The sequence below is a fragment of the Patella vulgata genome, chromosome 7 (assembly GCF_932274485.2).
Source record: "Patella vulgata chromosome 7, xgPatVulg1.2, whole genome shotgun sequence".
Taxonomy (NCBI): Eukaryota; Metazoa; Mollusca; class Gastropoda; family Patellidae; genus Patella; species Patella vulgata.
The window spans coordinates 61916191-61939118 of record NC_065885.2 but is presented as its reverse complement, the minus strand read 5'-3'; the positions used below and the strand labels follow the sequence as shown (position 1 = coordinate 61939118).

Below are 22928 nucleotides of genomic sequence, written 5' to 3'. Positions count from 1 at the left end.
TAAACGCAGCCAATAAAATCATCCCAAATCCGGTCAATACATCATATCTATTGTTTGTTTTCACTGGTCAGTATCAGAAAGTCAATATGGTCAGAGATGAAACAAAAGAACGCTCAACGAATAACGGAAGCCATAAACTATGGAACATAATCTGGAATCATCTAAAAAAATCTATTCTACAAACTTATCGATTCATACAAATGAACAGATGAATTAATGATTTTTTTGAGGGGTGCAGACATATCAGATCCAAGCGTTCTTCATGTAACCATCCACATTGATAACTCGACGTCTAACGCTGAAAATTATGAAAGGAGAAGCCAGCAATATCTAACTGGAGACTATTGGTATAAGCCTGAACTTTATTCATGACGCTATTTACATAGAATATTGTAAAATATCGACACAGATATTGTGATTATTGTGATTGTTTCTTCAATCCTTGTTTCTAACTGAAGAGTCCAGGGGAAGAACGATCTAAGTCACTTTTTCCACGAACCCCAGTTAATGGCGCCATCTGGTAGCAAATTGTATAAGCTTTCTGTGGAACAATCAATTTCAGGTAAAAACGATCGGAGCCACATCGAACCAAGGCCCTTCTGAAATGGCTTCCCGGACAAATACAAGTCCATCATACCCTTTATTTAACCTTAATTTGCCTGAAAAGTTGAGTCAGTTGTACTGGTAATTATGATTCGTAATAAACATCATTTTGAAGTTGTAATTAAACCCACTCGTTATTCGCGTCAAACATTCTCATCCAAAAGTCTGGTTTGCGTTTTACGCGAAAAAAAAACAAAAATGTAACTTAGATCTTCTCCCCCTGGACTCTTCAACTGTAAGATAGGGCGTTCGGTGGTCTGTAAGATTGGGGGTTGGGTGGCCGAAATATTTAACGTGTGTGCTTTAGATCAGTAGGTCTGTCATTTAGTTGCCTGCTCAACCTTATGGGTTTTCTCCCGTTTTTTTCCTCTCTCACAGATAAAGACCCCCACGCACAAGTGAATAACTGAAATAAAATTGTACCATGTTAGTCCCGAAATGATCTGGTTTATCTTAAGTGAATGCTAAACCCCATCTCTCTCTGTCTAATTGTAAGGAGTACCTGACAAGGACAGCTGTCTAGTCGTTCATATGGGACAAAAAACTGAGGTCCCGTGTTGGCAGTTGGAATTCGATATATAAGTAGGCCATAGTGCCGCTGCTCAGTCAAAATTTCCCTCATAGCACACTGTATGGCGTATGCCCGTCTTCATTTGCCCAGTATAGGAGCAGAACAAGAGAACGTTAAACCCCATTTCATTTCTCTTATTGTAAGATATCTATTGTGTATTTTAGAGTAATATTAACCACCATGACCACACCTATCTCTATTTGTTTATACAGCTAGTCAGATAAATCATGTTTAGAAAAACAAATCATTAATAGTAGAATTTATTTATTAAAGATACTTATGTTCTGTTTGTCATTTTATTCTCTATTTTTGAAATATAATCTTCACTCAGACACTGACTGACACTGATCAGCAGTGAATATTTGCTAAGCAGCTACAATCACTGATAGGGATAACATCGGTGCTGGTTAATTAGCTCAAAATATTAACTTTTTTCCTTCTGCAAATTAAATTCTAAAACATTTTTAAGCATTAGAAAAATAAACAAGCCAACAGTGAGGCTGATGTCCCCCGCCGAAATAGGAAAATAATTAGAGGACACATATAAATTTATCACAAATTATCTTTTACAAAGTATTGAACAATCAAACAGTATATCTTTACTTATAGTCTAAGCATACAATGTTTTTGATGGAATAATTATAGCATATTAAGGGGAAAACATGCTCTATGCCTACAGATCTAGAGTTTGGTTGTATCAACGGGTCTATTTTCCATCTTGCTGCAAGTTGTGCAAAGTTCACTGTTTTCTTTCTGTCATTAAATGTCAATTCATTATTGCATACTACATATTTAATTAATTTATAATAGTTTCTTTTTCAATTTGTTTTTTCTGCTTACCATAAGCGGAACGGACAGACAGACAAACAGACAGACGGACGAACCCATTTTAATAGTTCCCTGCTTTCTTCGAAAGGCGGGGGACAATCAAAGTAGGAGAGTTATTGTTTTCCAAAGTCTCGACCAATCAAATTGCGTATCGCTCTGCTTACCCTGAGCAGAAAATGCTCATTATCAAACTTAGTCAAGGTATTACTGTAATGAAACTATACACCAAGTTTCATCAATCTCACTTAATTAGAACTAAAGTTATCGTGTCCCAAAGCATCAACCAATCAAATTGCTTATCTCTGCTTACCCTAAGCGGAAAATGCTCATCTTCAAACTCCATCAAGACATTGACCTAATCAACACATAAACCAAGTTTGAACATTCTAGCTCAATTAGGAAGAGAGTTATCGTGCCCCAAAGTATCAACCAATCAAATTGCTTATCTCTGCTTACCCTAAGCGGAAAATGCTCATCTTCGAACTCCATCAAGGCATTGACCTAATCAACACATACACCAAGTTTGAACATTCTAGCTCAATTAGGAAGAGAGTTATCGTGCCCCAAAGTATCAACCAATCAAATTGCTTATCTCTGCTTACCCTAAGCGGAAAATGCTCATCTTCGAACTCCATCAAGGCATTGACCTAATAAACACATACACCAAGTTTGAACATTCTAGCTCAATTAGGAAGAAAGTTATTGTGTCCCAAAAAGTGTGACGGACAGACAGACGGACAGACAGACGGACAGACAGAAGGACAGACAGACAGACAGACAGACGGACGAACCCATTCTAATAGTCCCCTGCTTTCTTCGAAAGGCGGGGGACAATAAAGGTGTCTGAAGTATATGTAGGAAAAATATATTTCCTATTTAGGGTAAATGGGTATGTAAATTGAGTAAAAGGCATCATTCTGCCCGAACCACAAATGCATGTGCCATTGAGCCAATGATTGACGCTGCTTGATGTGACGTCACGTGTTGAAAGCAGTTATCTTTTACTGAGATATTAGAAGACTTTCTTCTGCTGGATCTTCTGGGAATGACGTTCTTCATAAAACAAGTCTCAATGCAGTATTATTCACATGAAACTTGGTCATTTTGAAACTAACATCTGGTACTTATTTTCATATGTATGCAACACAAGGGTGAATATTGCCTGAGCAGCAGCATTTCTGTCTACTATTCTTGAAATTACAACTGCCAAAGGATGTTTTGTGTGCAATACCAAAATGTAAAAGGGTCCTAGACACACCTACCCTCAATGTTTACAACTATATGTATCATAAATGAATATATTTATAGCTGAATTAACGCTGACCTCTGACCTTTACAATGACCTAACCTTAATTTAACCTCAAACATATCAATTTTCACCCTGACATCATCTATTGTATTCTAGACATGGTAATTTACAACTCACCAATCCCAGTCCTAGTATTAACAAACTAAGTACAAATGAAATGAAATGGGTTTTAACATCCTACTGTTCTGCTCCTATACTGGGCGAATGAAGACGGGCATATGCCATACAGTGTGCTATGAGGGAAATTTTGCCCGGGTAGCAGCACTATCGCCTACTCTTATATCGAATTCCAACTGCCAAGTGATCTTTTACGTGCATTCCATTGTATACACGGGACCTCGGTTTTTCGTATCATCCGAAGGACTAGACAGCTGTCCTTGTCAGGCCCTCCGTCCTGCATCACTGACAAGGAGGAACCACGCCGGAAAATCTGGATGAACTTTCTCGGCCAATGCAGGGATCGAATACCCGACCTCCAGGCTAGCGAGCCAGCGTCTTACCAAACTAAGTACAACAAAAATCTGTTTGCTATGTGAAAGTGGTAACAGGTGTTCTAGAATGTGTATGTTTGTCCTGTCTCCAGCACACCTAACATCACTACATATTGGTTTGGACCTGTACTTTTAAAGTGATATCAGGTGTTCTAGTTTCCTCCCACTGGTAACATAGTATTCGGTGTTCTAGTTCCCTCCCACTGGTAACATAGTATTGGGTGTTCTAGTTCCCTCCCACTGCTGAAAAATACAGCGTGCAAGCACATGCAATTTCCTACACATTCTATATCCATTCCAAAATGATCAACATGTTTAGAGGACATTATTGGTGTCAGTCATTATGTGATAGAACTAATTAAACATGTTCCAAATATAATTTTAACACAGAGATCATTGCTACGATAGCTGAGTAATACAGGTTTCCTGAATCGGAAGTGACGAACGCCAAAGGAAAACACGAGTCATACCTCTATAACCATATATCCTGTATTACTCAGCTATCGTAGGAATGATCTGTGTGTTAAAATTATATTTGGAATGTGTTTAACCAGCTTTATCACATATGTGATAATGACTGGCACCAATATTGTCCTTTAATTTAGAGCTGCACTAAACAGATAAACCTGGTCTGATTGCAAAGGTGAAAATAGTACAACGTTTTTCCTCAAGCTCTAACCAACCCGAATATAAAGAAAAATGATCAAATATCAATAAGTAGATAGACTTGTAAACTTAAAGTAGTTACAAGTGTTTAAGTTCCTCTATTAAGTACTGGTACTTTAATTCAATTGAATATATCAAACCTCTGAACTTTTAAGCATCATGTATAATTCAGCCAGACAAATTGAGATCAAAAAAATTCTGAATTTCGACAGGGTTCCTTCTTAGTCCCAATGGACAATCAGTGAAAAACTTGAAAACAATCCATCATGAACTCTGACCTGTAGAGTGTTATCAATGGACAATCAGTGAAAATTTGAAAACAATCCATCAAGAGAGAGAGAGAGAGGGAGAGAGAGAGAGAGAGGGTTTAATGTCCACTGTGGTTGAGGTTGTGTCCGTAAATTGTACTTTGTGTTAATACTGTTGTTCAATTACTCAATGCCTACCAAAGAAATGAAGTTATGTTAATATATTTAATTACTCACAATGCCTATCAATGAAATTATTACCAAAAAATCTAAGTTATTACCAAAAGAAGTTATTACCCCAAAAAACCTAAGTTATTACCAAAACAACCTAAGTTATTACCAAAAGAAGTTATTACCAAAAAAAACTAAGTTATTACCAAAAAACCTCAATTATTACCAAAAAACCTAAAATATATCATACAATCTATAAAAAGTATTTAAGTAACAATAAAATCAAAATATAGTATACAAACCGTGTGGACTGTATATATATATATCCACGTAGTAGGTAATATAGTATACAAAACTCTGTATACATGTATATCCACGTAGTATATAAGTAAAAACTAGGTAAGTACCGGTGTATGTATACTATAAGGTTAACAGATCGAAGGAAATGACTAACAGCAACAGCAACCCACTCTATTGTTTATAAAACAAACACAATGTAACTATTTCCTATTATTTAAATATTAACTATACCACACTTATTTACTTTTTCCTTACAATGGGTAAAATTGTTGACCTATCTACGTCAAGCCCTTAGATATAGTCAGTTAAGTCAACTCAATTAACATATTAATTCATCTATGATTAAAGAAGAATTAATCCAGGGAATTAGTGATATATCATTATTCCAGTGGGTATTGTAGGCAGCAGCTTTACTAGAAACGAAACAAATTGCCTATCCCAGTCAACTTACGAACTCAACGGTCTGGTCAGCGTCTAGTCATTAAAGTTACAATTTCATATTTTCTAAGAAAGTCAAAACATAATTATTTCTATGTCTTTTGCTCAATAGGTTGTCAACTCACTATTATACGATCATAGGTTATCTTTCTCACACTTACAAATCTTCACACCGGAAATAATAACACAATTACCTCCCTTGTTTTCCTATTCCCCACCATGGAATAGCTATCATCAAACGTTTGAATTTGAAGATGAAAATGATATTTTTGCCAATTTCTCAACTGGCAATAGTGAATTATAGGATTATTCTTTAACAAAGTAGGACTGTTTATAGATACCATCTATTTTAGGGGTTTATTTTAATACATTTTAAAAATATAACTTAAAAATATGAAATTATAACTTTAATAAGAGGTCCATCGAACGATTTTACGACACAAACTAGATCATTTTTAAGGACTAAAATATGGTTCTATTTTATTTCAATAATTCTCTTGCACGTACGGGTCTTTAACAGTGGGAAGATACCGGAAGACCCGGAGAAAACCCACGAGGTTGGACAGGCGACCCTACTCCTTGTCACGTACAACCGGGGGGTTTATCAAAACCAAGCCAGTTGACTCAATGACAGACCTTATGATACAACGTGCATTCTCCCATAACGAGAAGAACATTACAACATGATACATAAAGAAAAAGGAACTTACTTCAGATCCCACCCCCAATGAGAAGAACATTACAACATGATACAGAAAGAAAAAGGAACAGATCAGATATAACACAAGATAATTTAGCAGGTATGAACCAATTCTCAACTGATATTCCTTTCACAATCTTAACTTTAGAGATTCAAATTTCTAAATATTGTAGTTCGACGAATTCAAAATCCTACGTAAATGATGTTAAGCTTTTAGCAGCTAAATATATTCAGACTAGAATAACATGCATGATTCATAAAGAAAATGGAACTTACTCCAGACATACGAGAAGACAATTTAGCAGCTATGTAGAAATAGATATAAATCCAACTAACTCTCACTGCCAGCTCACTAGAAATAAGCAGAATTCTTTGTTTGTGTTACTCAACACCTGGTGCCTGCTGTAGAACCCGGTTTTAGAGTTATCTTTTGTTACCCCGGGATACACAAAGACACATCAAAGCACGTGATTTAAAGGTACACTACCTCTCGCAAATATTGATTATATTAAATCTTTTTGTTCACTTATATAATTTTCATGAATAAACTTAAAGATCACAAAAAAACTCCATTTTCGTTCTTACTCTATTTATAGACAATTGAATTCCTAAAATATTTTAATTGAAGTTTTTGTTGTGAAAATAACTTGAAAAATGTATAAATGTATTAATTTGCATGAATAACTTTAAAACATCTAAGGACTATTTCATAAAAAAAATAATTTAAAATATATACAGCATTGTCATTGAAGAGAAAAAAATCTGAGATCAAATTACAGTTCTTGCCCTATTAGAAGTCTACATTCCTAAGATTTTAGTTGAAGATCTGTGTACAGAGATAGAGAGAGAGAGAGAGAGAGAGAGAGAGATAGAGAGAGAGAGATAGAGAGAGAGAGACTAACATATCATATGGTACAATTTTATTTCAAATTACTTGTGTGCAGGGATCTTTAGCAGTGGATAGAAACCGGAGAAAACTCACAAAATGTTGATTAAAAAATCTTTTTTTCAAAATGACAGTAAACAATCTATTTCCATTTAAATGTTAGCCAACTCCTTCAAATGCTAAGCAAGTCCCTTTAAATAGTATAAAAAATAAAACGATTTATTTCCATTTAAATGTTAGGCAACTCCTTTAAATGCAGAGCATGTCTCTTTAAATAGTATAAAAAAAGATAAGATTTAATAAAAGCCATTTTACTGTACGGATCAATACACTACTTAACATTACACCAACTAATAGCCAGCACGCCCTTGTCTAAATATAACCGAACAAAGACAAACGTTTATTTCAATAATTGTGTATTACAACAACCTATAATCATAGACTACATCCCTTCTACAATCGACATTTTTTTTTTTAGTGCAAACTATCAAAAGTTGTATTTTTTTATTTGTTTTGTGTACATGTAAACGATCAAACGTTATACTTTTTGTTTGTTTTATGTAAACGATCGAAGTTCTACTTTTGTTTTGTGAAAACGATCAAAGTTCTACTTTTGTTTTGTGTAAACTATCAAAGTCTATTTCAATAACAAGTATGTACATGTAGATACTTTTACAATTTGGTTTTTTTTTTTCTTTTTTTGCGAAAACTATCAAAGATATATGTTTTTATACACAGGTGACAATTCAAGGGAATACCATGGGGTTTTTCCGGGTCCTCTCCATTTCCTCCCACTGCTAAAGACCCCCTATGCGCAAGAAAATTATTGAAATAAAATTGAACCATATGTTAGTCCCAAAATGACCTAGTTTGTGTCGAGTGGACCTCTCTCTCTCTCTCTCTTCTCTCTCTACACAACTAAAATCTTAGGAATGTAGACTTCTAACAGGGCAAGAACTGTAATTTGGTCTCAGATTTTTTTCTCTTCAATGACAATGATGTATACAGTTTAAATTAATTTTTTGGTGAAATAGTCCTTAGATGTTTTAAAGTACTCTCACTCTCTCTCTCTCTCTCTCTCTCTCTCTCAATTACTGTTTATTAATGAGTAACTTTCGACCAGGAGTCGTTATTTGACGAAAACTAGAGAAGCCTTGTTGAAATGTCACTCGACAGTAATTGTATTCCCTTGAATTGTAATTATTTATTTCCAGTTCAATTACTAAATGTCATTGAAATAATTAATAATTATCAAAGGAATAGACTAAGGGGCGAGAGGGTGGGGTCTGCCTTCCTTTTTATGGTTCATTGTGCATGGTGCTGGCTCACTATCCAAGAGATCCATGGTGTAGGTTATACCTTGAAAATTGAAATATTGTCCCATAAATGATGCACAGAGATTTTAAGAAATGACACATTCAGCAATTATCTGAACTGTATTTATTTTATAATTAGCTTATAAATATGGTACTAAAATCTGACAATAGTAGTTTAATTTAGTAAACCTTTGACTAAAGAGCGAACAACTATAATTATAACAGCATTGACAAACTTAAAGAGATATAGCTACAACTGTAACAGCATTGACTAATTTAAAGGCATACAGCTACAATTGAAGAGCCCCCGGGAAGAACAATCCAAGTCGCTTTTACAACGAACCCCAGCTAATGGCGCCATCTGGTAGCAAATCGTATAAGTTTTCTGTGGAACAATCAATTTCAGGTAAAAATGATCGGAGTCACATCGAACCAAGGTTCTTCTGAAATGGCCTCCCGGACAAAAACAAGTCCATCGTACCCTTTAGTTAACCTTAATATGGCTGAAAAGTGGAAGTAAGTTGTTGTACTGGTAACAAGCCAACAGTGAGGCTGATGTCCCCCGCCGAAATAGGAAAATAATTAGAGGACACATATAAATTTATCACAAATTATCTTTTACAAAGTATTGAACAATCAAACAGTATATCTTTACTTATAGTCTAACAATCAAAGTAGGAGAGTTATTGTTTTCCAAAGTCTCGACCAATCAAATTGCGTATCGCTCTGCTTACCCTGAGCAGAAAATGCTCATTATCAAACTTAGTCAAGGTATTACTGTAATGAAACTATACACCAAGTTTCATCAATCTCACTTAATTAGAACTAAAGTTATCGTGTCCCAAAGCATCAACCAATCAAATTGCTTATCTCTGCTTACCCTAAGCGGAAAATGCTCATCTTCGAACTCCATCAAGGCATTGACCTAATCAACACATACACCAAGTTTGAACATTCTAGCTCAATTAGGAAGAGAGTTATCGTGCCCCAAAGTATCAACCAATCAAATTGCTTATCTCTGCTTACCCTAAGCGGAAAATGCTCATCTTCGAACTCCATCAAGGCATTGACCTAATAAACACATACACCGAGTTTGAACATTCTAGCTCAATTAAAAGTTATCGTGTCCCAAAGCATCAACCAATCAAATTGCTTATCTCTGCTTACCCTAAGCGGAAAATGCTCATCTTCGAACTCCATCAAGGCATTGACCTAATCAACACATACACCAAGTTTGAACATTCTAGCCCAATTAGGAAGAGAGTTATCGTGTCCCAAAGCATCAACCAATCAAATTGCTTATCTCTGCTTACCCTAAGCGGAAAATGCTCATCTTCGAACTCCATCAAGGCATTGACCTAATAAACACATACACCAAGTTTGAACATTCTAGCTCAATTAGGAAGAGAGTTATTGTGTCCCAAAAAGTGTGACGGACAGACAGACGGACAGACAGACGGACGAACCCATTTTAATAGTCCCCTGCTTTCTTCGAAAGGCGGGGGACAATTATGATTCGTATTAAACATCAGTTTGAGGTTGTAATTAACCCCACTCGTTGTTCTGTTCGCGTCAAGCATTCTCGTCCAAAAGTGGGTTTTGCCTTTTATTCAGAATTGACGAACTCAAAAAAGAATACAGCTATAATTTAACTGCATTGACTAATTTAAAGGGAATACAGCTATCATTATAACAGCATTGACTAACTTAAAGAGATTACGTTGTCTGTTTGGACAGTACAATCGGATGTAACAAAGTACCGTATTGTATTTGTCACCAAGTGACGCTCCTCTCAATCCCAACAAAGACAAGAGGGGGATGAAGCAGCATTTTCCTTCCATTCATCAAATTCACGACACAAAAAGTTCTTCGACAATTTCCCCTTTCTTCTTGTGAACAAAGAGCTGATGTCAGTACAATAGGTCACTTTAACCTGATGGTGTCACGTTTTGTCATGCTGACAGGGCGGGGACTCCATCAGATTAAAATAAAATAGAAATAAAATGATAGATTTGTATATCATTAATAATTCAATTCTTTGTCCAGGAATCAATTAAATGCCATCTTTTAAAATCGTATAAACACAGCTGCACAAAGTGATAATGACTCACGACCACAACTCATAAATTTATACTTTAATATTACTTTTATATATATATATTAATCCATAATATTTCCCAGGACAGAGAGACGTCCACGGTCCAATAAACAAAAACTAGATCTAATCAGAACTAACACATGGTTGGTATTTCAATAATTCACTTCTGCGTATCTCTTGAGCAGTGGAAGGAAACCAGAGGACCCAGAAGAAACCCATGAGGTTAGGCAGCACACCTCTGAAATCAGAGTCAAGATATTCTTGATTTGTGCTTGAAAACAATAAAAGAGAAAGAGAAATGGGGTTTAACATCCACTCGACACAAACTAGGTCATTTCGGGACTAACATATGGTTCAACTTTATTTCAATAATTCACTTGCATGTAGGGGTCTTTAGTAGTGGGAGGAAAACAGAGGATCCGGAGAAAACCCACGATATTGGACAGGCGACCCTACTCCTTGTCACGTACAACCGGGAAAATGATAAGAGAATACTTGTCAAAATGTCGTGCTATATGTGTATAACCCAGTGATTGTTTTTCATATAAACTGAGTTGTGTTTTTTTTTATGTGCTCAATCGCTAAATGTCACTCAAGGATTAAACAATATTCTAGTTGTTTGTCCCGTTCTCTGTCGCCATGTTGCCTACCGCAGCCATATTTTACGGAAAATCTGCCAAAGAAATTCTCAGAAAAGTTTATTACGATAAAGTTAATATTTCATATCTTTGACTTTTCAATTGCATGTCGAGATCTGATCCTAAAAAAAATTACCATTTTGGCAGACTTCCTGAATCCTGTAAATATCAATGAATTAATTAGCTGCGTCTTCTTTACCTTGCAAACTGATTCCGATTTTAATAAACCTCCAGAGATTGGCTCCAACAGACGAATCTGTCATTAAATACTTCCTCCAGACCGTGGGTCATGTGACCTTTCAGATTTTACCTCCTAACATGAAAGAGCTGTAGAAATAATTGAAGTAAAAGCTAATAATTGAAAGCGAAGTAAATTAGCAGATAGCAGGCTACATCATCATAATGGCACCATCCTGGTTATCAAGACTTCTAACAAGAGGTTGATAATTTCGCCTCCTGGCACACAACCCACGATAATTCATACATACAGTCACAAGATGAATATTCACCATGGTGAAATGATGGAGTCTACCGAGACATGTAGTCTCTTACATAAAGTATCAATTGTTGTGTAAATCAGCTTTACATATAGAGAAAGAGAAATGTGTTTTAACGTCCACTCGACACAAACTAGGTCATTTCGGGACTAAAATATGGTTTAATTTTATTTTAATAATTCGCTTGCGCGTAGGGGTCTTTAGCAGTGGGAGGAAACCGGAGGGCCCGGAGAAAACCCATGCGGTTGGACAGGCTCCTTGTCGCGTACAACCGGGGATTTGAAACCTCGCCAGTTGACTCAATGACAGCCCTTATGATACAGCACGCACGTGCTAACCATTCGGCCATTCAACCCTCCGTTACATATAGAAACCTTGACAATAAATGAAATATGGTTTAACGTCCTACTGTTCTGTTCGGACTAGGCTAATGAAGACCGACATATATGCCATACAGTGTTGTATTAGGGGCATTTTGCCCGGACAGTGGCACAGCAGTCTTTTCTTATTTCGAATTCAGACTTACCTCAGTTTTTTGTCCCATCCGAACGGCTATACGTTGTTCCTTGCCAGGTCCTTTATCCCGTGCCACAGACAAGGGGGAACTGTGCCGAAAAATCACAATGAATTCGATCCCTTCGTTGACTGAGAAAATTCATCGGGATTTTTCGGCAAGGTTCCCCCATGTCAGAGGTGCATTATGGAGGGCCTAGCAAGGGACAATCTATGATCAACCTTTCGTATGGGACGAAAAACTGAGGTCCCTAACACACTGGCTTGCACATGAAAGAACACTTGACAGTTGGAATTTGATATAAGAATAGGTCGTAGCGCCGCTGTTTGGGCAAAATTTCACTCATAGCCCCCTGTATGACTTATACCCGTCTACAAAATCAGCCCAGGACAATAGGACTTTAAACCCCATTTCATTTCATTTCACAGATTGATATAAGCCTTTCTCCTGTTTTTATAATTTATTTGTGTCCATTACTAATCTTGTTGACAGTTATTAAATGTACTTGGGACCAACAGAATTAATTCTTACAACCAGTTATAAATCTGGCTGTCGGCCAATGATAAATCACCTCTTAAATGGCTTTAGGTTATGTACATTACCATGGTGATTTATAGCTTTTTGTGTAAAATCATGCTTGGGCTTGGGTGACATATTACAACAAAATAATGTTTTGCCAATAATTGGACATTTATTTTATTTCTATGTTTAAATGTCTTTTTTTAATAGAAATGATTAAATGATAAACCATATAACAAAAAAAATATTATGTTGGAAAGAGATTTGATTAATTAATCAAACAAATTAATTTGAAATGTCAAGAATTTCAAAAATGTGTGGAAATAATCAAATAATGCTACTACTACATCTAATACTTTAGATGCTTGGGCTTTTTTTCTATGTTAAAGAAAGAAATGTGTTCGAAGATGACCCGATGACCTAGTTGCCGAAACATATTTTTAAAGAGACAATTCAAAGAAAACATTAACTGAAAAAGTATTGTGAATAGAAATGAAATGAAATGAGGTTTAACGTTCTACTGTTCTGCTCCGACTAGGCTAATAAAGACAGGCATATGATATACAGTGGGCTACGAGGGAAATTTTGACCAGGCAACAGCACTATGGCCCTCTCTGATATCGAATTCTAACTGCCAAGGGATCTTTTACGTGCATGCCAATGTATACACAGGACCTTGGTTTTCCGGACGATCCAAATGACTAGACAGCTGTCCTTGTCTGGCCCTCCGTCCTGCAACACTGACAAGGGGAAACCTTGTCCAAAAATCCCAATGAACTTACTCGGCCAATGCAGAGATCGTGCCAGGTAGACAGACTTTAATTTTCTGTCCCATTCAAAGAACTAGATGTTAACCCTCTCCCTCCATAAGGAATCATATACTACATCATACAAAATAAGTCTCATAAAATTTATCCGGACTTTGGTTCAGAAACTTAAAAGTTTTCCATATTTATTTTTCATATTTCTCTTCATTTATTGTGACTTTGATTCAGAAACATAAAGTTCTAAATATTTATTTTCAATATTTTACTTTAAGGGACATTCCTAGATTTCATAAGACATCTTTAATAGAAGTGCATTGAATACAGCCTATCTATATTCAAATCAAAATATTGAAATTTGGGGGCCGAATGGTTAGCACGTTCAAGCTGTATCATAAGGCCTGTCATTGAGTCAAATGGCGTGGTTTTGAATCCCTAGTTGTACATGACAAGGAGTAGGGTCGCCTGTCCAACCTCGTGGGTTTTCTCCGGGTCCTCCGTTTTTCTCCAACTGCTAAAGACCCCTACGCGCAAGCGAATTATTGAAATAAAATTAAACCATATGTTAGTCCCAAAATGACCTAGTTTAAACCCCATTGCTCTCTCTCTCTTGAAATTTAGGAATGAGTTCAGGTAATATTCTTTTTTTTAAGCTTAATGTCTCTTTAAGTTGGATCAGTTCTTTGTTTATTATGAGTACTTTACCATCTGTTGGCAATCATTGTTAAACTTGCCGGCTTTAAATATAAAAAAATATCAAAGAAACGCTACTCATTCAAGATACGATTTATATTTTAATTATTAGGTTTCTGGTTTATGATAAAATGGCCCTTAAAATGGAACTATTATAGGGTCCATTATTATAGCCACTAATGAATTCACTAACTGTAAACTTGATGCTTAACAATCTTTTGAAATCTAAAATACGTTTTTATTTTAATTACTAGGTTTTTGGTTTATTATACTAATTAATAAATTTAATAACTTTAAAATAACTGCCTTAAAATCCTTCAAAATATACATTTTTATTTTAATTGTTAGCTTCATGGTTTATTGTATTTATTAATAGAAATGAAATGAGGTTTAACGTCCTACAGTTCTGCTCCGAACTGGGCTAATAAAGATGAGCATACGCCATACAGTTTGCTATATGGGAAATTTTGCCTGGACAGCGCACTACGGCAGACTCTTATATCGAATTCCAACTGTCAAGGGATCTTTTACTTGCACACCAATGTGTACACGGGACCTCGGTTTCTCATCCCATCCGAACGACTAGACAGTTGTCTTTGTCAGGCCTTCCATCCTGCATCACTGACAAGGGGGAACTACGCCGGAAAATCTGGATGAACTTTCTCGACCAATGCAGGGATCGAACACCAGACCTCAAGGCTAGTGAGTCAGTGTCTTACCCACCATGACCCCCCTACTCATTAATAAATTCACCAATTGTAAACTTGCTGGCTGAAAATTCTTTGAAAAATAAAATACAGTTTTCTTTATTTTAATCATAAGCCTTGTGGCTTCTGATATAATTTCTAATAATTACTTATAAAATCACCAAAACTGATTAAATTATATAATGTTCCTCGTATAACAAAAGTCCACGAGAGAGAGAGAGAAATGGGGTTTAACGTCCACTTGACACAAACTAGGTCATTTTGGGACTAACACATGGTTCAATTTTATTTCAATAATTCGCTTGCGCATAGGGGTCTTTAGCAGTGGGAGGAAACCGGAGGACCCGGAGAAAACCCATGAGGTTGGACAGGCGACCGACCATACTCCTTGTCACGTACAACCGGGGAATCGAAACCCCGCAAGTTGACTCAATGACAATCCGTATGATATAGCGTGGCGCGCATGTGCTAACCATTTGGCCATCCAACCCCCCTAACAGTCCACGAGCACAATATGTTACAATGCACTGATGAGTACCCGAAGCGGCTCTTCAATTATAAATTAATTTTAATCGGCATGAATTCAATTTATAGGTTAATTAATGGTTTCTAGTCATTTCATTTTCAGGTATAATAGGAGAAGAGCCATTTCAGTTCACAGTCTCTCCATCATAGCAAGCACCTGTTGATTTTGATTACATAGTAATTATCGGCTAAAACTATTTGTTAAGGTTAGCTCAATTTTCGCCATGGTTGCTGTGATGTAAAAGGCCAGCTCAGTTTTCGCCATGGTTGCTGTGATGTAAAAGGCCAGCTCAGTTTTCGCCATGGTTGCTGAGATGTAAATAAGGTTAGGGCACGCAATTGTTGGCAAGATTGTAAGTTAGGGTTTTAGGGTAAGCAATAGGCCTTGGTTCAGGGTTAGGGTTAAGGTTGGGATTAGCACTAGCTCTGTTTATATTTTGTGACTAAACTTGAAGTTGGCCTTATCAAATCGTATACCTGAAGCAATGGCCCCGAGAAACCCCTCTCTAGCCATTGCTGGATTGACTTCTGGATTGAAACTTTATGTCCCCCCCCCCACTAGTTACACCTGACAGAGAGAGAGAGAGAGAAAGAGAGAGAGACTAATTTAATGGTTTAATTCTATTGTTGGGTTCAGTACCTTTGTTCTGATTAATTTTGACATGTGGTCTATGTGTTCTAGGGGATCTGGTTGGCTGAGTTCTCCACAGCATGTGTCACAGATCATGGCAGTCAAGGGTGTGTGACCAGAAGAAGGGTTGCTGGCTTAATTTTGTGGGTTTTCTCGACATAGAGAGTAGGGCAAAATTCTCCTCATAGCACACTGTATGGCTTATGCCCGTCTTCATTAGCCCAGTCCCAGCAGAACAGTAGGACGTTAAACTCCATTTGTTTTCTTTTGTTCATCGAGTGTATTGTTTATGTATCAACATATCATGTAGGTAACAAAATACACCCGGTCATGGTCCACTGAACTTGTAGGTATTCAATTAAACTTGAAAGTAGATTTTCCTGTTCTATTTCTGTCGTTATCCATAGATCTTAAGAGAAATAAATTTAACACAGGAAGCTTCTGTCTGATGTACAATCATCATTTCTAGTAGGTTTCTTTCAATAAACAGCTCTCAATCTCATTCCTTTTTTTAGAATTTATAGATTTTTGGTTCCAGGTGTATTATACGAAAGGAGCAGAACAGTAGGACGTTAAACCCCATTTCATTTCATTTCATGTATTATACGAAAGCACTGGGATCCATTACGTGCACTACCAGTTGGTTGGATGGCCGAATAGTAAGTGCGTGCACATTATATCATAAGGTCTGTCATTGAGTCCACTGGTGGTGTTTCGATTCCCCGGTTGTACTTGACAAGGAGTAGAGTTGTCTGTCCAAACTTGTGGGTTTTCTCTGGGACCTCCGGTTTCCTCCCACTGCCAAAGACCCCTATGCATAAGCGAGTTATTAAAATGACCTAGTATTAATCATAGCTATATTCATTCTGGAAAATGACAGGTCAGCATGTATAGTTAGATTTTTTATTTTAAAGTTGTAGAAAGAAAACAATGTTATATTTAATAGTTTTAACTAGGCTTCGTTTTTATCCACCGAGCAAAATTCTAAATGCCAAATTCGATATCTATTCAAATTCACTATGTCTATTTTTTTTTTATATGAATCAACATTCTTTCTTAATTCAATTGTCGAGAAGTAGAACACGTGAATGCAAAGAACGTTAATAATCATTCTTCTTTCATTTTTTTTTTCTTTAATTTAATTCGTGATTTTTGTATCTAACTGGGAATCCAACGAAGCAAAAAGTTAAATTGTTGATATATTTCTTTTAGAAGAATGATAATTACGCGTCACATGTAATAACGACTCTCTGTGTTCAATTGAATTAACCAACCAGAAAAAAGCAAACAAAAATGTTGATCATTTTTATTTTTATCATCCCATCCTTTTTCTTAGATATGATTATGAATAGGATGGGTTGAAATATTTCAAAAACTTTGAATTTTCATTTACATACACTTAAACATCTAGATAAACAAAAAACATTTTTTTTTTTTTGTGAAATTATGAAATTTCTAATGAACAGGTAAAATTATGTCAATCAAACAAGTTCATTATTACACACTGTCAACCACTGTTTGGTCATTATTTGGGAGACATACCGGCGCCCCGGGGAGCCACAGTGGCTAAGTGGGTAAGATGCTGGTTCTCTGGCCTGGAGGTCAGGTGTTTGACCCCTGCATTGGCTAAGAAAGTTCCTTGGGATTTTCAGACGTAGTTCCCCCTTGTCAGTGGTGCAGGACGAAGGGCCTGACAAGGACAGATGTCTAGTCATTCAGATGGTATGAAAAAACCAAGGTCCTGTGTATACATTGGTGTACACATAAAAGATCCCTTGGCAGTTGGAATTCGATATGAGTAGGCGATAGTGCCACTGTCCAGGTAAAAATTTCCCTCATTGCACAGAACAGAACAATAGGACGTTAAATGGTATGAAAAAAATGAAATCCCGTGTATACATTGGTGTACACATAAAAGATCCCTTGGCAGTTGGAATTCGATATAAGAGTAGGCGATAGTACCACTGTCCAGGTAAAAATTTCCCACATTGCACAGAACAGAACAGTAGGACGTTAAACCCCATTTCATTTCATTTCATTTTATTACTTGAGAGACATATTATTCATATAGTATTTATTATTACACACTGTCAACCACTGTTTGGTCACTACTAGAAACCCACATCATTGATAACTGAAGCTACATCAATATTTGTATTATTAACAAGTGCTTGGCTTGAAATATCTTGTCAGATTTAATACTGTTTTTACAAAATATATTTTTTAGTAGTTGGTTGCCTGTAGGATATGTCATGTCTACTGGGTTGGAAACTGATGGAAAACTTTGTCAAAACTTTGTACATCTCAAAACACAATATCATATCAGCTTGAACCGACAAGAGAATAATTGTTGAAACTCAATAAACTATTTATTGTATAATTTTATAGAAGACATTGCTACCTTTTAAGGGGGATTGGATGGTCGAATGGTTAGCACGTGCGTGCTGTATCATAAGGTCTGTCATTGAGTCAACTGGCGTGGTTTTGAATGCCCGGTTGCGCGTGGCAAGGAGTAGGGTCTCCTGTCCAACCTCATGAGTTTTCTCCGGGTCCTCCCACTGCTATTGACCCCTATGCCCAAGCAAATTATTCAAATAAAATTGAACCATGTGTTATTCCTGAAATGACACCTCCCTCTCTCTATATATTTTGATGTACACTGTAAAATAATGTTTTACCAGCTCTGAAATATGATTATCTGATCAGTATATTAAATGACTCCCAAATATATATATATATATATCACCAGAAACAACAAAATCAAGAAAATAACATTATCGAGTAGGCCTAAAATAACTATGGACAAATAAACTCTAACATGACATTAAGTGTTAAACACACACCGGGTCTCGTAGGCAATGTATATAAATATATAGGTTGATTCTACCCGGGGTCAGCCCCCTTCATAAAACAATTACCTACAGTATAAAAGAAGTGTGTAACCTATAAGAAAGGCCAAGTCAACAAAAAAAGCGTGTACTCATTGTGAAATTTTTAATATTGGTTCCCATGACAATTGAAATAGACTTACTTTTATTGACTTTTAATCTGTGAAGCAGAAGAATTAATCCTTAATCTCATCAGTTATAATCCCATGTGTTCAGTAGAGCAGGTAAAACCTCTACTGGCTACTAAAGTAACAATATCAACTTCATGTTACAAGTCCAAGGGAGTGAATAGAACAGCCTACACGATAGGATCAGCTGGCAATATTCACATACAATGCAACACATGCCGTAACCCATTTAGATAATCTTAAGACAACAAATTTTGAAAAATATATATTTGAACAACAATTTAAATTTATCTTATCTGATCAAATATTGGTTTTTGCGGTTAGATTAATTTGAAGTGTTTGTGTCGAGGGAGGAGATGGTAAAAGCCTGTGTATGGTTGAGGACAGCGAGACAGAGATATTATATGGTCAGTAGAGCGAGAGAAGAGTTAGTATATCAGGTGTCATGTACACTAAGATTATCAACTACACCTTTGCTTCACACACACACCTTTAACACATCTGTACTCAAATACCCTAATTATCACTAAATTACAGATATTAAAATCATTAAAATCGCAATAAATTAAAACTTTCCAGGGTAACGCTTGTAATTTGCGGAAATTTTCTGGGGTGTAGAATAGGATTATATTGTTTTATGGTGCGTAATTAAACAGGAACAGGGCGAGATATGTTGAGAGTTGTGGTAGAGGTATTCATGGAATCTCAGCAAAGGAAGATTTATAACAATAACCAGTTAAAGTAACAACAATAGAATATGTATCAGATTAAGTTATAGTATATTACTTGAGTAGACATAGATTATATCCAGCAGTTATTTTAACCTCCCCCCCTTAATCCTTTACACCAGATTGTGGACTACAAAATAAACAAATTAATTTAATAGGGTCATATATGTACTCCACTTTCTTTTCTATTCATACAAAAACAAATTGTTGGGTTTTTTTTGCTGCTTAAATGTAATTGGTTATTTTTTTTGTAAATAATGGTGTGGAGGTTTTTTTTTATGATTGATGGATCAAAAACTCAGCTGGGGTAAATTTACTAGATAAGAGATATCATAAAAACTGTTCTTCTTTTCAAAATATTATCAGACAAAGAAGACAAAGAAAGTTTATACAGGTTTCTTGTGATATATTGCTGTACTGTGCCCTGGCCTTCCAGTAAATAAAACAATCTTGAATACCATCTAGTGTACCTGTCTGGTATGAGAGAGTGAGAGAGAGAGAGAGAGAGAGAGAGAGATGAGGTTTAACATCCACTCAACACAAACTAGGAAATTTCAGGACTAACATATGGTTAAATTTTATTTCCATAATTTGTTTGCGCGTAGGGGTCTTTAACAGTGGGAGAAAACCAGAGGACCTGGAGTAAACCCTCGAGGTTGGACACGCGACCCTACTCCTTGTCACCTAAAACCGGAAATTGAAACCACACCAGTTGACTCAATGACACAAACTAGGTCGTTTCGAGACTAACATATTGTTCAATTTTATTTCCATAATTCGTTTGCATGTAGCGGTCTTTAACAGTGGGAGAAAACTTAAGGACCCTGAGAAAACCCACGAGGTTGGAAAGGCGACCGTACTCTGAGTCACGTACAACCTACCTCTTATACACTCTGCGGCATTAATACAAGCTCTTCTCTCTCTCTCTCTCTCTCTCTCTCTCTGGTAAAATAAATCATGTGTATTAAAATCTCTAATCAACTTTTCAGGAATGAAGGTATTAAAGTCCCTGAAAGTCATTTGGGGGATAGAGTAATCCCTTGCTAACTACAATATTGTGAAAGTTAAATCTCTAAAAGGGGATATCAGTCCAAAAATACTTCAATTTCGTCCAGTATTTACAAAGATATGCTGAATTGAAAGACGAATCTCTAAAAGGGGACATCAGTCCAAAAATAGTTCAATTCCTTTCAGTATTTACCACGATATGCTGAATTGAAAGATCAATCTCTAAAAGGGGATATCAGTCCAAAAATACTTTAATTCCATACAGTATTTACGAAGATATGATGAAATGAACATTTGTCAACATGTAGTATCCACTATATAGACGATACATTCTCTGAAATGTTTAAATGGTCTCTTGCTTAATCAGATTGATTCAAAGACCAGAGATATTCTACAATTGATATTTTGATATTATTTTCTTAATTAAATGTTAAACATGCATTATGCAAGAGCTAACTCTGCCTATTTCAGGTCTTTCTTTGGGCCTGAAATGTTATCTAAATTATTAATTAGACATTAATTAACTTATCCAGACCGTAATCTCCATGATTTAATCATGATATGGATAATCGAGACTATGTTTTTTTATCGTACCAACTTTAGTAATGATGATCGAGGCTAGGACAAAAATTCAATCACTAAATTCTCGGTTCAAAGTGGATCAATTTGACTGAAATTTTCAGCAAATTCCCTTTACATTATCTAGTTTTTAACTATTATCTTTAATTAATGTATCTTTATTTAAAGCTACATTATGGGAGATTCAGTAACGAGCTGGCAGTTCTCATTATAATAGTTAAAAACTAGATAATGTAAAGGCAATTTGGTGAAAATTTCATTCAAATTGAACCACTATGAACCGAGAACTAAGCGACTGAAATTCCCATAAGCCTCGGTCATCATTACTAAAGTCAGTACGATAAACAGCATAGTCTCGATTATCCATTTAATCGTTTAATAGAGAAGGAAAGTTATGCAGTAAATCGGCTTACAATCCACTAAAGATCGCAGGCTAGCGCTGTCATCTAATAATTTAGATAACATTTCAGGCCTGAAGAAAGACCTGAAATAGACAGATTTAGCTCTTGCATAATGTATGTTTAACTAACCAATTTGCGTAAATTTTAACTTTTATTCGTCCATGTTGGGTCTTTAATGAAGTAAGATATCATTGAAGGAAAGTTCCATTAGCAGAGAATTTCTACCTTCTACTAGATGACATTATTCGTCCATGTTGGGTCTTTAATGAAGTAAGATTTCATTGAAGGAAAGTTTCATTAGCAGAGATTATCTACTTTCTACTAGATGACATTCATGTTGTAAGTTATTCTACACCTGTAAATGTTTACATATATAAAGTTACCTGAATGACCTATGCATAGATTTACCTGTAAATATGTAAATTATTTATACACTTGAATGACACTTAAAGTGTACTTGATTTAATGGATGGCTATCTGTGACCTAGTTATATGAGAAGAGATTAAGATTAACCTATAAATAGTTGGCTATTTACAGGCTGGTATGGGAGGAGATTGGGTTCACTGGGAGACTTGGTGGGAGGCTGGTATGTGAGGAGATCAGGTTCACTGGGAGACTGGGTGGGAAGCTAGGTTCAGGGGAGGAGATCAGGTTTATTGTGAGGCTGGGTGGGAGGCTGGGCCCTTATTCACGAAAACTTAAACTAAGATACAATCGAAATTTTAAGAAATACTGCAATTCGATTGGCTGACCAGTAAAATCAATTTGCATATATCCAATTTGCATATTGGTCAGCCAATCGAATTGCAGTATTTCTTAAAATTTCGATTGTATCTTAGTTTAAGTTTTCATCAATAAGGGCCCTGGTCTCAGGGAAGAAGATCATGTTTATTGAGAGGCTCATTGGGAGACTCGGTGGGAGGCTGGTTTTAGGAGAGGAGGCTCGATGGGAGACTGGGTGGGAGGCTGGTATGTGAGGAGATTGGGTTCATTGGGAGACTGGGTGGGAGGCTGGTATGTGAGGAGATCAGGTTTATTGGGAGGCTCATTAGGAGGCTCATTGACAGTCTGGGTGGCGGCTG

At 36.2% G+C, this 22928-nt stretch overlaps 1 protein-coding gene across 4 annotated transcripts in view; it reads right to left on the bottom strand.

The window, feature by feature from the left end:
- Window positions 1-22928, bottom strand: part of LOC126827520 (dystroglycan 1) — a 108924-nt gene that overhangs the window by 65358 nt on the left and 20638 nt on the right. The window contains exon 1 of one of the 4 annotated variants that reach the window (XM_050556950.2): window positions 19145-19207. The exons of 1 other annotated variant lie outside the window; for it this stretch is intronic. The gene's annotated coding sequence lies outside the window, so the exon portion shown is untranslated. Of the gene's footprint in view, window positions 1-5189; window positions 5208-6601; window positions 6660-19144; window positions 19208-22928 lie in introns of those variants that run through there. 2 more of the 4 variants (XM_050556949.2, XM_056102608.1) reach the window with 2 other exon arrangements.